Source organism: Sminthopsis crassicaudata, chromosome 2 (assembly GCF_048593235.1).
Source record: "Sminthopsis crassicaudata isolate SCR6 chromosome 2, ASM4859323v1, whole genome shotgun sequence".
Lineage (NCBI taxonomy): Eukaryota > Metazoa > Chordata > Mammalia > Dasyuromorphia > Dasyuridae > Sminthopsis > Sminthopsis crassicaudata.
The window spans coordinates 2,128,601-2,141,452 of record NC_133618.1 but is presented as its reverse complement, the minus strand read 5'-3'; positions in this window follow the sequence as shown (position 1 = coordinate 2,141,452).

The following is a 12,852-nucleotide window of genomic DNA, read 5'->3' as shown; positions in this document are numbered from 1 at the left end:
GGAGTCCTTCATTCCTTATTTTTTAAAAATAGTTTATATAGCATTGGAGTTAATTGTTCTTTAAATGTTTGGTAGAATTCACATGTAAATCCATCTGGTCCTGGGCTTAGGGAGTTGATTAATAGCTTGTTCTATTTCTTTTTCTAAAATGGGATTGTTTAAGCAATTTACTTCCCCCTCTGTTAATCTGGGCAGCCTATATTTTTGTAGGTATTCATCCATTTCACTTATATTATCAAATTTATTGGCATAAAGTTGGGCAAAGTAACTCCTAATTATTGCTCTAATTTCATCTACGTTAGTGGAAACTTCTCCCTTTTCATTTTTAAGACTAACAATTTGATTTCCCTCTTTCCTTTTTTTAATCAAATTTACCAAAGATTTATCTATTTTGTTTTTTTCCCCACAAAACAATTAGTTGGTATTTCTAACAACAACACATGCAAGAATTTCAGAATTGGCTTATTTGAGGGAAAAAGAGGGACTGGGGGAATTCTCTCAAGATGCTTCTTGCTCTATCTCCAAAGAAAGAGCAACTGGTAGCTTCTGATACAGTTTTAGCTATAGGCTCCAGTCAGAAACAGCATCCCCTCTCAGATACCACCCAATGTCTCTTTGAGGAGGTCTGTTTTGGGCCACATCCAGAACACCAAGTATTAAAAATATATATATCAGCCCTGACATCTGATTTTAGTTTTTCTTAGAAACCTAGGACCCAGTGAGTGATTAGTTCTTGTTCCCAATGACCCATTAAGGAGAGACCATATAGATTTGACTTGGCTGGAGATACTTGATCCAATTGAAATGCTTTTCCCACTAAATGTTCTCTAGCTGGGTGCTGTCTCCTCTATTGGTTTGGGAACATCCTTTGCTTCTGTTTCCTCTTCTCATTCTCTGGTTGTTTCTGCTTTTTCACTGGTTCCTTCATTTCCCCCTAGTCCTTGATAATGGAGGTGTCTGATGTGGAAGGAGAGAATTATAGCCATGAAGTCTTTATCCTAATTTAAATAGATATTTCTTTATAGTCAACCAATGTTCTTGTAACACTTGAGACAAATATTCAAGTTGCTAGGAATGTTTAGGTAAAGAAGGGAGCAGAGGATACCACAGTGACTGTTAATAGGCAGGCAGCAGGAGGGGAAGATGGGGAAAGAGCAGATGGCGGTCCTTCCCTCACTTCTTAAAGAGATGGGGGACGTCTTTGGAACCTCAGGTTAGTTCTCTCATGGACTACTTGGCATGTTTCTTTTCTGCTGTGGTTTACCCCTGATGTTTCTTTCTCCTGTTGCTTTTTGCCCTTATTCTACTGATTCTTTTTAGTTCTGCCTTCAAGGTTTGATTTTCTGTGCTCAGCCTGTCTCTCAAACATTGTGTGTCTCTATAAGAACTTCAAGTGTTACACAATTTTACCTTTCAGCTCAAATCTGAATATATGATCTATCCCAAAATGGTGGACAGCTCTAATACATTAGTAAGCATCTCTTGCCTTCCTTGGATGAGAGAGGTTCTTCTCTGGCTGGAGATTGTTACAGGATATTGAGAATCCAGAAAGAAGAACTTCTGAGAACAGCCCTGAGCCTCAGGAGCTCGTGGCTCCAGAGAATCTCTATTTTGCATGGAGTGAGGCTGGACTTCAAGGCTTGCAGGTGGATTGATCACCATATATTAGACATACTACTTCATGCTTATTCAGCTCTATGGCTCCTTTCCTGATAGTGGGGACCCAGACATGAACACGTTCTACATTTCCATGCATTTTATCAGTTTTTAAACTTGAGAGATATGAATGTAGTATGGTTCAGCAAGTGAAGAGGTCAAACTAGAGGGCCTGAAAATCCCTCTCCAGACCCCAAATCCAGAAGTCAGAGTCTAGGAGTTGTATTTTTCAGTGACAAATCCTAGTTTTGTCTTCTTGGGCCAAGAACAGTAACTCTAATTGTTCTGGATGCCAGAGCTTCAGAAGAATGTAGCTGGAGAGCTAGGCACCTTGGAACTTGACATCAGGGTTTTGTCTTAAAGATCTTTGTTAATCAATGTGCATGAATCAATGTTCACTTTTCAGCAGAATTGTGTTTGGGATGAAGCAGAAAGACCTAAGAAAAAGTTTGAAAAGTCTTTCATTTGGGGACAGGAAAGGCCCAGGAATTAGATTCTGGGCTGCCCTTTTCTGGAATAGCTTTATGGATTATGGCCCAGTACCTCACTGTACCCCATCCTTTCCATTTTGGAACAATTCCCCCACTTAATGAACACCCTATTACCTCCAAGATCAAAAGTCCTGTTTGCTACCCCTTCCCTTATTTCTAGTCTTACACATTACTTCTATCTCATATTCTTAGATCTGGTGACATCAGCCTCCTGGCTTTTCTTTGAACAAGACCCTCCATTTTGACTCCTGGCTGCCTTTCTTCTGCTCTGACTACTGGTCTTCCTTTCCTCTTTTAAGTCTCAACTAAAATCCTCCCTTCTACCAGAAGTCTTTCCCATTCCCTCTTTATTTCAGTGCCTTCCCTCTACTAATTCCTTATTTGCCATATACCCAGCTTATTTTGTATAGCTTTATTGGCATGTGGTCTCCTCATTTGATTGTAAGTTCCTTGAGGACAAAGACTATCTTTTGCCCCCCCCCTTTTAACTTTCTCTGGCACTTAGCACAGTTCCTGGCTCATAGAAGTGATCAATAAATGTTTATTTATTGATTGTTTAGTGACTTCATTTCCATTTCCATTTGATTTTGACACCACTGATTTATATAAATAGGGTTATACCTATATTCTAATCCAGAATTTGTAGTCTTTGAATCTTTGAGCAAGAAGATACCTTTGAAAGAATTAGGCTCAATATCCTCATTTTAGAAATTTAGAAATTGAGTTCAGAGCTACACCATGTTTTGTCTTAACACATTAGAGATGAACAGAACTTTCAAGTTCATCTCATCCAACTCTCCCATTTTTGGAAGAGAAACTGTGACCCAGAGAGGGCTATGGTGCACAGTCAGAAAAATGGGACAGAATTAGGACACAAATCTGGTCTTCTAACTCCTGATGGAGACAAGGATTTATTTCCTATGTAGGCATACAATAAGTGATGGGGATACAAAAAAGGAGAAGCAGTTCTTGCCCTGGGGGTGATCCAGCTAAGGAGGAGATGACCCTGTTCTCCTTTCAGTCCCATAGGTCTTCCTAGGGGCAGGGATTTCATTAATCTACAAATACTTTTTTTTAATTTATTTTTTAAATTATAGTTTTTATTTACCATATTTACCAATATGTTAAAGTATAAATTAAATACTACATATATACACATGTCCAAACAGTTATTTTGCTAATCTGCAAAGACTGATTGGAGAGAGAGCCTCCCTAAAATAATACCATGAGTGATTGTAGTGGAGATGTCAGAATTAAGAAGAGAATTCTTGCCTCTGAAACTTATTGGTTATGGGACAGAGGCAAGTAACTTCTTAATATCCCTCATTTGTAGAACAGGGATCACAGACCTAACAGTAACTATGTTTCAGGGTAGAGGATTATTGTGAGGGGAACCGAATATTGTGGGTTTTGCCTACCTAGTAGGAATCTAGGAAAGATAGCTTTTATTACCATTGTCATCAATAACAGTATCATGAATTATTATTTATTTATTTATTAATAAATAAAATTTATTTATATATTTTATATTAATTAATTAATAATTTATTGTTTATGACTAAATAAAAAAGTCACACAGGATAATAACTAAGGTTTCTAGAGAATGTGTGATTTCATCAGGAGCTACAGCCCCTTGAAGAGGCCAGTCATGGCAGGGCTAGGCCTCCAGGCTGGCCATTTCTATTCTACTTCTTAGGTGAAAAGGCTCCCAATGGACTTGGTGTTTGATGAAAGCATTTTCCCATTGCTCTATCTCCCAAGCCCTGATAATGGCCAAAGATTAGAGGCTCCAAGAGTACACTGGCCTAAAGAACCAAGGGGGATGAGTCCTCCCATCCCAGATGCCCTTTGAAAACCTATATGCAGCACCAGCTTCCTGGAACAGCACTAAACACTCAACTAAAGGGAAAGCTCCCATTCTTTGCCAAGCATGGAGCATCTCATTGCTCATGGTTTTAACTTCTAAAAAAACTCAGAAAATAACCTCCTCAAACATGAGCTTTATTAAAAGGGGCACAGAATCCATTATCCCATAGTAATAGCCTCACCCAAGTGCTGAACACTGAGGTCTGAACTCATTCTGAGATTAATGTGTTACTGAAATTCTATGGGATGCCCAGTGATTGCCTGAAAATAATGAAAGTCACTCACCACATGGCAGGGTTTCTAGTTAAGTTGTTCCAGATTTTGATGCTACTGGGAGGAGATCCTGTGGGTTCTATGCTTATCCTTTGAAGCTTTCTAAGGGACCAGACTACAACGCAATCTCAGTTCTTTTAAACACACGTCGAGGCAAACATAACATACACAAACATTGTCACCTTCAATAGTCATCTGGGAGGAAAAGTACTGATTTATTCCACCTAGCCACCATTCAGCACGTTGTGGCAAAAATGCACATCTCAAGTACTCAGAGTATGGGGAGGGGGTTTGGAGAACATCAGATAGTAAGAGGCTGTCCAGTCTCCCTTGGCTACCTTCTGGCTTGTATATTTTTTGCCTCCCCATGTGTCCTAATCCATCCTTGAAGAACTTTGGTCATGGGAAGATTGAATGGTGCAAGCCAAAGCTGGGCTTTCTTCCTGCTCTGCTCACTATTCCCAGAGGATCAAACAGAAAAGTCAAATCCTGCTTCCTTACCAAGGGAAAAACAAGTTAGCATGTGTCCTCTCAGATTTTCTTCTCCAAATTATACTTCCCAGTTCCTCCAATAAATCCCCAGAGATTCATTATGTCTAGGATTATTTCCAGTCCTGTTCCTATATTGGGGAACCCTCTTGACATTTCCCAGCTTGTTCATGTTCTTGCTCAAATGTGGAGACCAGAATTGAGCACATCCTTTGGTCGAGTCCTTCTTATCCCAGACACTTCACTTAAAAATGGGTGGTCAGATATTGCATTGGCTTTTTGACTTTCAAGCCTTACTATTGTCCGATAGGGAGCTTTCATTCCATGAAAATTCATTTCTATGAAAATGCTCAAACTCCTTTTCATAATCCCACTCTTGTTTCTCAGACATCAGTGATGCAGACCTTTATCCTAACAAATTTCATGCTATTTGATTCAGTGCAACATCCTAGTTTGCCAATTTCTATCTGTTTGGATCCTGACTATCATCCCTCATTTTAGTCATAAGGTCAGCAGCATCAGCAGCATGATACACCACCACCACCATCACCATCACCATCACCATCACCATCCCCGACATCATCACCATCACCATTGTCACCATCACCATCATCACTATCATCACCATTGTCACTATCATCACCATTGTCACCATCACCACCACCACCACCATCACCATCCCCGACATCATCACCATCACCATCATCGTCACCATCACCACCACCACCACCATCACCATCCCCGACATCATCACCATCACCATCACCATTGTCACCATCACCATCACCATCACCATCACCCCCACCATCACCATCACCATCACCATCACCATCCCCGACATCATCACCATCACCATTGTCACCATCACCATCATCACTATCATCACCATTGTCACTGTCATCACCATTGTCACCATCACCATCATCACTATCATCACCATTGTCACCATCACCATCATCACTATCATCACCATTGTCACTATCATCACCATTGTCACCATCACCACCACCACCACCATCACCATCACCATCACCATTGTCACCATCACCATCACCATCACCATCACCATTGTCACCATCACCATCACCACCACCATCATCATCATCATCATCATTATTGAGAATTTATTAAGCACTCAACTGTATGCTGTGTATTGTGTTAAGTGCTGGGGATACAAAGGAATGAAAAAAGTCCATCATTTATTATGTCAGCCCTGGATCAGGTTGTGTATTCACGCAGAGCCAGAGCTAGGATCTTTAGAAGATATTGATACAATTGGCTTCAGAATCCATCTTCCTCCTTATCTGACAGCCACTCTGATTGCCTGCCTCATTCCATGAACCTGGTATAATGTTTGGTTATGTCTACCACCTACACGCATATTCCCCACCAGAGATCTGCAGCTGCAGAAGGGAGTTCTCCAACAAAGCTATGCTGACTTTGCCAGCTTTGTAGGGGAAGGATCTGGAAGTCATAGTGGGATGCTCCTGGGGATGATGGACACTTCTACATTGTGTGACAGAGGACAAAGCCCTTTCACAGGCACCGTGTTATTTGAACCTCATGTCCTCCTGTGTGGCAGACAGATAGCAATATTACAACAACAACAAATAATAATAATAAATAATAAACCTTTAATGAGATTGAAACAGGAGTTGCCTGACTGACTAAAGTCCTCTAGAGACATGAGATTCAGAATTTCTGAGGAAGTCACTTGCACTGAAACGATTGAAGGCTGCCTGGGCTTGTAGAAGGAGGCAGCTTTTGTTACCATCTAGTTCATGCAAGTGAAGGATCTGACACAGGCTCAGGGACAGCCAACATATGGAGGAGCTCCGCTCAACTGTGAGATCTCATTACAGCATAAAGACATTGGAAAGGTAGATAGTAGCCAATGAATACTCCTCCCACTTACCTTTATGACCTCCTTGGCCAGTGGAGATACAGCACCGGATGTCAGGTCTACAGTGATTCTGGGTCCCCTCATTCCATTTTTGCCCTTAGGAAGTTTTTGCTGATATTAAGCTAAAATTTGCCTTTTTGCAAAGAGCTCCTCAGCTCAATCAGTCCCACTTATGCCCTCTGAGGCAGAGTAAAACCAGGCTGATCCCTTTCCCAAAGTACAGACAGCTTTTGCATATTCGAAGGCAGCCATCATGTCTTCTCTGAGTCATCTCTTCTCCAGGCTAAGCATCTCCAGTTCCAGAAGCCACTCCTGGAATCACAATCAGGTCCTTCCCCACCTCCCAGCCTTCTGTGGGCATTCCCCAGCTTAGCAATGTCCTTCCTAAACTCTGGCACATGGAAGCGAGCAGAGTTCCAGATGAGGACTGAGCAGAACAGAGGACAGAGGAACCATTACTTCCTTTGTCTAAAACTCTATGCTTCTCCAGCCCAGGTTCCCACTGCTTTTCTTTCTTGCTTTTCTGCCTTGTTGAGATGTCTAGAGCTTGCAATCCATCTAACGCCCAGATTTCTTTTAAATGAACTACTTCATCCCCTCCTCTATGCCCCCTAACTTGGCCAAGCGGCTGTTTTTGAACCCCAGCATATGGCTCTACCTCTGGCCCTGTTATGTGACACCTTTCTCCATTTAACCCAAGACTCTCAGCTGTTGAGACATTTTTGAATCTTCACTTTAGCATCTCCAGCTGTGGGAATCACTGTCATTGTCAGATCCCTCCTTATGTTGAGCCCAGATCTGCCTCCCCGTTGCTGGCACCCTCTGTTCCCGGCTCTGTCTTTTGGGCTTTCCTTTTCCACATGACAGCCTTTCAAAGACTTTCTAATATAAAGGCATGGCAAGAACCCCCCCTTACCCTTTTCTTCTCCCATGATGGGCTCCGGGTGCCTCCCTCCACCCTCCATCTCGAAAGCTCTTTTCTCATCAGGTTTTCTAATGATCCTTTTTACTAAAATATAAAACCCGATGCAATTCTGCCCGCGTGCGCACACACACTCTCACACACGTGCATGTTTGTGTGTGGAGCAAGCTGTTCAGAATTGGATTATCTTTCCCCATTTTCATACAAAGTGGATTAATGTGCCCCTGTCTTTATTACATTTTCAACACTTGTCATTTGTGATTAAGGCCACACCATGAAGATGTATTGCAGATCAGGATAAATGGGGACATTAAAATACTGTATATGTGCCTGAGAAAGCTACAGGCAAGTTGATTTGTGCTGCTCTCACATGCAGTGTGATATTTCTGAAATATTTCACTGGAGTTCTCACCGAACAGCCTTCAGCCTTATGAAAAGTAATCGGAGAGGGAGCCAGCAAGGCACCAGTCTGGCTGCAGAGCTGGGGGTCACCACTGGGCTCTGTCAGCAAAAGCTCAACATCCAATTTCTCGGGAGAAAGGTCTCAAGATTCAAAACACCCGCTGCTTGCCGGGTCCTGCTGGAGAGCAGCCAGAAGAGACATGGGCCAGACAGGAGGGAGGCTATGGGGGAGCTTCCCTTTCTGTTGGACCATCTGCCTTTGCTTACTTCACCTCATCCTCTGCTCTCAGAAGTAGCGGTTAAATCCAGGGCTCCCCAGGGAAGGACCTGGCCCTGTGCCTACCCAGCTCCTATCCCCGTGTAGAGGGCATCGAAATCTTGGTTACACGTGCTGGGGACAAATTCAGGGGGAGCCCAAGGGCCTAGGGAGGGGGCCAGGGGAAACAAGTCCTTTAGGGGCAAGTAAGGGAAGAGAGTTTAGAGACATTGTTCTCAGAATGGGCACATGATATGGAGAGCACTCTGGGGCTCCACTGAATGACATACACACTCACAAAGAGCCAAGGCTGCCAGTGGCCCCTTCGTGAGCTCCACCCGAAGCCCCTGAGCTCTTAGGGTTTCCATCCTGAAAGAACCATGGATGCTGCTCTGCCTTTGGCTGGCTCCTCAGCACCTGACTGTGGGATTCACATGGTCCCAGAATGGGAAGTAGCTCCCTTATCTGCTGGTGCTTTCTTCTTCTTCCTTCTATTCTTATGATTTTCTATCTGTTTCTTGGAAACCTGGATGGCTTGGGCAGAAATGACACAGATTAACAATCGGGGAATTTCTGGAAAGAAGAAGATAGAAGGAAGTATTATTTATAATTTAAGGAGAAATTGCCTTGTGTGCTCTTTCTTCTGCTTGCTGCACAACTCCTTCCCCCCCCCCCCCCTCCAAAGGATGGTACACTTTCTTTTGAAAATTCTGATTAGAGAGGGATTGCTATGTAAGATGAAAAAATACACAGTCCTTGGAAAAGGATTGCAAATATAGTACAGCCATGATCAGAATCAACGAGGACTCTTTCTTTCCATACTTCAAGGTCTCTTGATGCTCATCATGGACCAGAAGGGAGTTTAGATGGCTTTTGGCAATTTGTTCATTGTACATTCAACCACTTTCCTCCTCCCTAGGGCCATTATTGCTTTTGTTTTCCCCTACCTACATCCTGTTTCATCTGTCTCCTTCCAGTTCCCTTTTTCTTTCATTCCAGTCTCTTCCTCTTTTTCCTCCCTATCATCTTTTCTTTTTCCTCATGCTTTTTCCCACAACCTCATCAATTTTGAAAGATGAGAAGGGCATTAGAGTTCAATGAATATGGCCCTTCATTTCCCCCTTGTTTAACTTCTCCCTTTTACACCCCTATTATTTCAGGTACCACACCTTCCAGACATAGTTACTTCTGGCTGAGTGTCAATAAGCATAGTCTTTGAAATTATGGTGGAGATGGGAGAAGCCAGTTGTTATGACAATGTTTCCTGGATAACTATACCACGATGGAATATCTTGTGTTTCAGTAGAGCCAGGGGAACACCAACATAGACTATAAAAATTAAAACAGAATTTTAATGAATGAAAAGTAATTGCTTTACTAAGGAAAACAAAAGGCCTTCCTCCCAATATCTCATTTTTAAAAAATTCTTTATTTGCCAAGTGTCTGGATAGCAATGTAGACAAGGAAAGCGCCAAGTTAGGATAGAAATATGGCTCTATCACCATCAGGGCCTTACTTGCAAGTATTGCTATTATTTATCATAATAGCTGCTAGGTTTCTTGAAGACAGGAATATTTTTATTTTTGTCATATTCTTTGTACTTAGCATAGTGTTTGGCATATAGGAGGTGCTTAATAAATGTTGGCTGAATTAGTGAACGAAGACCTTCATTGTCCTACAATGCTGTCATCATGTTGGCTGAGTCAACAGAACATTTAAGAACCTGCTGGATCTGAACTACAAACCACCATTTGGGTTGATCATCTGCATAAGAAGAACTGAGTGGATGAAAAATATTTATTGTCTAGTCATGTACAACTGACAGAGCTCTTCCACCTGTAGATTTATATGGGACAGAGACTAAAAGATACAATTTGTACCTAGATTTTTCTAGAAACCTCTAGAAACAAAAACCTACCTAAAAAACAAAACAAAACAAAAAAAAACCCCTCGATTCTACTATTGTTGCTGCAGGATTCAGACATGATATGATCCAATCTTGAAAGAATTAAAAATGAGTATTATGTGAAAGGCTTTTAAAGGGTGAATGGTATAAATATAGCCTCCAATCCATAACAAATAAGAAGTTATGATTAAAATTGGAATGAAGCATGCCATCCAGGAAATGTAGGATTCAGAAAAAAAAGGGCTGGTCGGATGATTAGAGCAAGGTGTGACTTGTGGACGGCTTTCATGTTCTGCTCCAAGGAAACCCCAGTCCCACTCTTCCTCAGCATGTAGATTGGACTCCATGTGATGAATTCATGGAAGGAAATAGACATGGGTCACCTAATATTGGGCCACGTGAATAGGTTACCATTTGCTTCAGTGAGGAGAATAACCTCATTGCTAAACTCTCTGATACATCTGAGAATTTAAAGGAGCAAAACCTTCTTAATATTTAGAGCTATCCAAAATTGGGATGAGTTGCAAATTGAAACATTAGTTGCGGTGACCCCAAACTTAGGAGATAATGATTTCTCTAGCACTAACAGTCTTTCAGTATAAATATTATGGAGGGGATTCTTGATCTATTATGGGCTGAACTAAATGGTCTCTTGGGACCCTTTACAATCTTAGATAATTGCAACTATCCCTGAATTATCACTTTGGAATCTGAGGACTTTCCGCATGAGAATTCACAATTCTAGAATTTGGTGGGTAATTCAGTATTTTCCCAAATTCTATTTCACTGTTTCCTTAAAATATGATATTCAATATTTTCCCCTTTCTCATGAAATATAGGGGCCATATATTAATTAATAGAAAATTTTAATCAGCCATTGGGATAGAATTTCTATGATCAGCTCTACTGTTACTGGAGAGAAGCTTGCTGATATCATATTGCAGTGAGTCTAGGATTTGAGGGGAGTAGAGAGGTGTAAGTGAGTTGTATACATGGCCTTTGGAAAAGGAGGTAAGGGAAAGAAGAGTATAAAGGCTTTTAGATTCTTTCCTCAGTTCCACTGAGACATACCCATGGTAATAATCCACTTTGTTTAGGTGTGATTCAGTTTGCCTATTCAATGGCAGCAAGTACTAATGAGGAGGGAATATTTCTGTTCCATCCCTGGGGCCTAACAGTCTTATAAAGGCACAGGTAGCAGGGAAAACAAAAGTGTTCTGCTTATGACAACAAAACGCTTGTAAACAGTTTGGCCCACATCTAGTCTTGACGGGATGCAAGAATTTTGACAATAATGGACACTGCTAAGACTTTTCTATGAGTTTCCCAAGGGGTCTTCTCCCTGAGTCCAGTAAAGGCTGGATCACTTGTCATATATGCTATTTTTTGGAGATGGGAGAAGCAGTCAGGGTTAAGTGACAGGTCCAGGGTGAACTAGTAAGTGTCTGAATTCAGATTCTTTTGACTTCAGGGCCGGTGCTCTATCCACTGGGTCACATGGCTGCTCCAGATACTAGGGATTGTTAATCAGGTCTGGGTTAGGCTGGTGGGGTCTCTGAGATTTTGTCTAAATTCCTCATTTTGTGGTTCCCAAAGCTTATCGAATGGTAAGCATTTAATGGATGCTTACTGACTGATTACTTTGATCCCAATGACTAGATAGCAGACCAGTGCTTTTTAAAAGATGGAGACTTCCAATTCTAAGCACTACTTGAAACCAAGAATAAAAAAATGTATTCCTTCCTTGCTTCTGGCATCCTGGACACTAGAGATATTAGCAGATGGTCCGCAGCCTCCCCTCCTCACCTCTCCATTCCTCCCCCTGCCAAAAAAAAAAAAGAATCCATTGCCGTTCCCCGGCCTTGTTCATACATCCAACACTGCCATCTTCTCCCTGCCTGACAGTGTTATTGCATTTGTGTCTTTGGAGCTGTCCATGGTTTCTCATGCATCCCCGAGTTTCCAAAGGAAAGTCTATTTAATCTTCCACGCCAGTGTTTCTTGGGCCTCCCATTACTGTTATTCCTATTGCACAGAAAGCAGACATCCATTTCCTGTTGCTCAGGGTATTATGCTCAGAGGTGGCTCATTCAGCCCCCTTTTTTATTCACATGATGCATGAAAAAAGGCATTAAGTGTATTTCAGCGTGTCACTGCCGAAGCCAGGCTGCCGAGGGTAATGAATCAGCTTTGCTCCTTGGCTGGGGGATGTTTCATTTCTCCCTGACAAGATCATTTGACAAGCCAGCCCAGCATTGGCAATATTGTATCATATTTTTGTCAGCATGTAAATTATGTTGACAGCCTCATAAACATAAATTGGCAGGCATACTGTCCCAAAGCAATGTTTGTTAAAATACACTAATGGAATATAATAAATAAATTCCTCCCGGGCATTAATAATATGGTTGTGTACCATTACCTGGCACAAGGAGGCCCATGGTATATATTCCTGTCGCAACTAAACCAATACTGTGTACCTTTCTCTAAATAGATTTAATTCACTCTCACATCTGCATTGATCAATGAGTCATCTCACTCTGGAAACTCTCCTATACTGCTCTCATAAGTCTATGCCATATTTTAAGAAATGAGGAGTCTCTGAGAAAGATGTCCAGAAAAGGCATAAGTAAAAGCCAAATACTATGAATTCTTATCGGCTCATAGACTTGCAAATTTGGAGCTCGA